A 6,000-nucleotide genomic window follows, 5' to 3' on the forward strand; every position below is an offset into this window, starting at 1 on the left:
GGCTCAATTTCAAGCTACTACTGCAGTCTGAAGAATAATTAAAAATAATGATAGCTTTTTAATTGCCTACAGCACTTACAGTTTTATTTGCTTTCTCTACTGAACTGCAGTCATTCCCATTTAAATTCATGACGCAGAACAGGATATGCAGGATAAACAGAGAAAATTATTGAATCCTTAAAAATCAAAGGGAGGACACAGTGTGCCTTCTGAGCTGTTCCCTGTAGTATCTTGAAAGGTCTGTAAGTTGCTTCTCTCAAAAAATTTTGGAACGGCTCTTTCCTCTTCACAGTGCCTTTATACAATTTCCATTGTAGTCCCCTCAGATCGTGGTAGATCACACAGGTATTTCTGACACTGGCAAAAAAATATGTATCATGTTAACACACATGTAATACAACTTTTTCGCTAAAATAAATGGGAGTACACTGTAACAAGGCAGAACACTGGCCTCTGCAGGCTATAATTTACACTGATATTGAGGACTGAACTCTTGCCGTGAGGTATCTACACTGATAAATGCCTACATTGTTTTTTGATATTTTTTAGAAAAGAAATATAGGCCTATTCCTGCTTCCACTGAGACGGTAGAGAGATTTTTACTGATTACAAAGTCAAGAGGAAAGATAATTCGCATGTCATCATCACTGTTTGGCACTCATATTACCAGTCTCAGTCACTACACCAAAAAGAGACTAGACATCAACACTTAACAACTGCACGCTCTCACAGATGTGGGTTGCTGGCAGATCAGAGAAGACAGGTTTTGTACTGATGCTGCCCATGTTGCATCTGCTATTTGAAGTAAAAAACTGATCTTATTTCAGCTTGTTTCACTCTGTCCCCATGTTAAAGCCTCCTTGGTCACCTAGGCATGGATTTTGTCACTGTTGGCCTCTGAGGAACATCTTGGCAGAGACAGTATGAGAACCAATTGAAACTAGCTGCCTAAACAGTTGTCAGCTTCTTGAGGGTCGTAAGGAAGTGGATGCTATGGCAGTCTTCAGGTACAGACTCTCCTACCCAAAAGTATTGTGGTGGTGGAAAACATACAGACGTATGTTTTCCAAATTGTTCCTTGGAGATTTGAGGTTATATCTAAGAATCCAGAAGCTATAAAAATTGGTTTAATTTTTCCCCAGTTAGGCAGGAAGGCCACTCAGAGCCATGAACTGGTGCTTTTCTTAGATGTGCATGCGCACACGCACACAAGCACACACACAGAGTAATATATGAAAAATTGATATGAAGCCCTAAAGTACTTTGAAGTCATGAAGATGGGGAAGAGGGGAGAAATATGGAAAGTGTTGCTTTGGCACAGATTCTCCCCTCTGTTGTTCAAGTGGGATCAAAGATGCTCTGGTGTGATAGCTTCTCCACACAGAATGGTCACGGTGTATGCAAGGCATTAACTGTAGCAGATCCATAAAAAAGCCTGTTAATACACTTCAGAGCAGATGTAGAGTTAAAAAAACAAGGTGTCATTCGTTTGAGAATCCAGTGCTTTGCTCAAATGAGGAGAAAATTGTTTACATGAATCCAACTCCCACTGAAATCCAAGCCAAGTTTCCCACTGAATTCAATGTCAGGAGCAACTAACAAACTTGTAAGAATTAACTATCTCTGTGCACAAGGGCCAAATGTAACACATCATGGATCTGAGAGAGATCCCAAATTCCTGTCATGATTTTGTATATGTTTTTGATATTTCTTGCAGGCTTTTGTGGAAAAATAAATGTTTGGTGTAAATAAATGTAGCAGATCATTTGCCTACTTTTGCCTCGACAAATGTCTTTTTCCATGTCTCAGATATTCATGCTTCTACTATTTGGAAATAATTTCAGAGTGTAATATCTGAGTTCTTACATTCAGGAGCTGTTTCTTAAAATTCAGGCTCAATTATTTTCCTTCTTTTAATTTTTGTTCTGTTGTTCCTGGCTAATCCCATTTGTGCTATTCTGAGACATAAATAATTATCAGTACAGGCTGCTCACCGTCAGAAGTGTCTAATGTAGAAATGGAGGAAGTCTCAAATGTCGGCTGGAGCATTTTCTCTTTCCTGAAATGTTGTATCTTGCATAATATCTCCCCACTGAAACATTTGTCTTGGATCAAAGAAACTGGCATAGGAAGGCAATTTTTGATCAAAAACACGTAAGGGAGTATAAGTTTTTGCAGTGGGTCACAAACATCAGCTCTTTTGTGCCCTCCAGCAACAGATATTTTTTACTTTGATTTAGACATCTGTTTGACATCTTCAGATATGAAACTGTCTGGGATTCTCATTCCTGCTCTTGGTGATTCAGCATTTTCCTTTGCAATATCTATTTGTGAACAACTGCTACTAATAGACTCATTAGAAAGAAGGCTGTGCTTTTTACATGCTGCAGCATCCCAATTGTTAGATCTTACTGCTGACTGTATAGTATAAAAGAGAGAGATGTGCGCTTGCTCCAAAAGTGATGGCTACTTTTGCTGCTCATTTTCTATATTTGTGAGGGATGACAACAATTCTGATACCTGAAAAGATTATAGGAAGTTTTTCACATTAATGGTGCAGGACTGTAAAAATAAATTCTATGGATGACTACGAAGTTTTCTTGTATTAATGTTGTTACTATTATTACTTACATTTTTTAAAGACTAGAAGTTTTGATAAGAGTCATGGTTTGGTAGCCACTGATCTTCATACAATACAAACAAATCATCCTTGCCATAAAAATCTTACAATCTAAACATAGTATAAAAAGTAATCAAGGGCTAGGTATGAAGGTAAAAGCAAGATGATCACATAAGAGATGATGAACCCTGTTCCCAGCACTCCACAATAATGACAGAATAGGTTCCCTTTGGATTGATTTGTAACATTATGCATATCTTTTATAATGTTTATAACAGACTGTAGATGTCAACTGCTCCATGAAAAAAAATCTCTAATTTTCCACATCATGCCTTGATTAATAAAATTGTCCAAAATTAGTTTAAAAATGTAATTTGTCTGGAACAATGTGTAAGGATACATGTGTAAAACAGATCACTAGGAGGGAGAAAGTGAACCTAAGGAAGCTGTGACATTGTGTATACCTCTGCTTAGCTTATGTCCAGCACCCAGTGCCAGCCAATCTCTTACTAGGAAGTTGCAAAGATGATGCAGTAAACCATGAGAAGGATGTGGTACTTGTTTGCTGTCCTAGAATATTAAGTACTGGATCCAAATACTATGCATTAAAAATAAATTTATTTTACTGAAAACTCATGAGAAACTGACCATTTCTATATAGATGTAAGCAGCATTGCTTCGACTGGAAACTAGTCCAGGCAGAAATGCCTGTTGTTGGGATTGCAGTGGCTGTTTGGTTTATTCAAAGAGTACCCAAAGTTTATGAAAGAAAGGAAGTGAGCTGTTTTCATTAAGATAAATGACTATTTAAGGCCACATAATCTAAGGGACAAAGCAGAATCAGATACCTGCCTCCTACTGATCTTCTGACCAAGGGTACTGATACATACGGCATCACTGAGAAACAAAATCTTCTTTTGATTTATGCCATGAAGATAAGACAAATACTTATTTTTTTCAGAATAGGGGCAAATGATAGTAACTGAAATTCTATGCTCAGACATACTGAACTTGAAATGTTAAACTGCTATAAATTCTGGTATCAATTCTTTTTTCACTGCAAAAATTCAGTACAAATGTGTTTGTGACTCTTAGCCTAGAATATCTTTGCACTCTGACAGTTCCACTATACCTACCAAAGAGGATTTTGAACAAATAAAAATTTGGTACTGTACAGCTACCTAGCCAATCAGTCCATAAAAAAATGAGGATGAAAGAAAGTAGATGACACAGAAAACCTACAAACTGCTTTTACACTGTTACAATACTCACTTTCAAACCAAGAGAGAATGACAGTTTCTTCTGCTCTGTAACTTCTGGCAGAATATCCTTCCCATTTTGATCCATTGTGCCTTCACTGTGCTGACAAAAGAAAAGCAATTTTAATTAGTAATTAAAAGACATGAAAATGACAGAGAAACAGGATTAAAAGGAGAAAAGATGAACAGGAAAAATACAAATGCCCAAGAGGGAGTCAGCCCCTTATTCCCCAGTGTCCAGTGAGCTAACCATGGTGCTTCTGTATTACGCATCACAGTACTTTGCCCATCAGAGTTTAAAACCTTCTCAAAGATGGCAGGATTTCTCACTTTCCTTGTGAGATGATTCCCAGGCCAAGAGATTTCAGCAGCAAGCTCATCCTAATATACTAAATTTTCCTTACTTAGCGTCATCCTCTTTTCCCCTGGTTTCCCTTTTCCTGCCATAGTCAAGCCCTGCTTGCTTGCTGCCTATGCATCCTGGTAGACCAGCATTTTTCTCTCCTTCGCTTACATTTCACCAAGGCACACCGGTACATTCTAAGCTCACTTTGTGGGTTTCCCCAGTGGCCTCCCCGCTGTTGCTACACTCTCCCCTGAATTCATCTTCCGCACCCCAGGAAAGCAGAGGGGAGCAGAGGAGACCCCCAAGAGACTCCTGCTCAGCGGGATGCCCATGGGTTGTTGACAGCCCAGTGACAACCTGGGCCCACCCTGCTCGCCATGGGCCCTGCCCTTGGTAGGCCCTGCCACACGCCTCACACAAACCACCACGCTTCTGGTGAGATGAAGTTCGTTAGGGAAGGAGGAAAACGAGGGCCGCACGAAGCGCTCACCCGCCCCTCATGCCAGGGCCTGTGAGGGAGCGCCCATGGCCGCCTCCCCACCCTCAGCAGCCTCACTGAGGGGGGCGGGGCAGCTGACCAGAGAGCACATGATTGGTGTGTTTCGTGGGTGGGGCGGGGCCAGAGCTTGAGGTAGCCAATAACAGCTCAGGACACTGTGTTCAGTGAGCTCCAGAGGGCGCTGAGGAGCCGCGGGGCAGCGGCAGCTGGGGCTGGGGAATATGGCCGCCACCAGCGGGGCTTGGCTGCCCCGCACCTCGTTTTCTCTGTTTGGCTCCCAGCAGGAGGGAAGGGGGAGGCTTGGTCCTTCCCTCACACCCAAAAGGGAGGGGAAACCCCACATTGTGGGACTGCAGTCCTAGCTCTGGTTTACTGGGTATAGCGGGAGGGGAAGGCTGGCGTCAGTCACGGGGTAACTCTTGGGGCCTCTGGGCCACGACAACGAGCATCAGTAAATGGCAGCTCAGGTTGGCACAAGGACAGATACCATACTTAATTATTTCAAAAGATATTTTATATTTATTTGGCTAAATATTTTACTAAATAGTTTACCTTGGGTGAAGAATTCCTGGTTTTCTGCCTATTTTCACTATCCTCTCACCTCCTGTGTGACAGGCACACTTTATTGAACTAAAAGCGCCATGGTCTGTGTGGACTTGCTTTACTATGAAGGAAGCTTCTCGAGCAGGCAGCGCCAGAGGTATGAAGCAGAGCAGAAACAAAGCCACAGCCTTCACAGTGCACCAAAGCATCTCCCGTGCAAAACTCAGTGCTGGCAGGTTCCCACCAAAGTGCTGTTTTCCAGGAAATATTTTTCCAATTCATAATAAACCAAGGCTTCCATTTTTAGAACTGTGTGCATGCAAAAGCCTCTTTATTGCTACATATGGGCCTAATTATAACGCAAGGCTGCTTTAACCAGTTTAAGTACAGCCCTGGCAGCACAAGTTTCAGTAAGACGCAGGGTGGCAAATGCGTAGATCTAACATGAATAGTTTTCTTTGAGAGCATCCAAACGTGGAGTTCAAAACCATTTTTCTGAGTCTTTTTATACTGCTTCACAGTTCTGCAGTGGGCCACGTCCATCAAATGGGAATGGCAAAGATCCGTGTTACATGTTTAACAAGCTTTGGGTTTAAAGGTTGCAAGAGCATTTTAATTTATTATTATTAATTATAATTATTTATTATATTATAAATTATATTATAAATTATATTATATTATATATATAAATTATATTATATTATATATAATAATTATAATAATTTATAATTAT

This window comes from Mycteria americana, chromosome Z (assembly GCF_035582795.1).
Source record: "Mycteria americana isolate JAX WOST 10 ecotype Jacksonville Zoo and Gardens chromosome Z, USCA_MyAme_1.0, whole genome shotgun sequence".
Taxonomy (NCBI): domain Eukaryota; kingdom Metazoa; phylum Chordata; class Aves; order Ciconiiformes; family Ciconiidae; genus Mycteria; species Mycteria americana.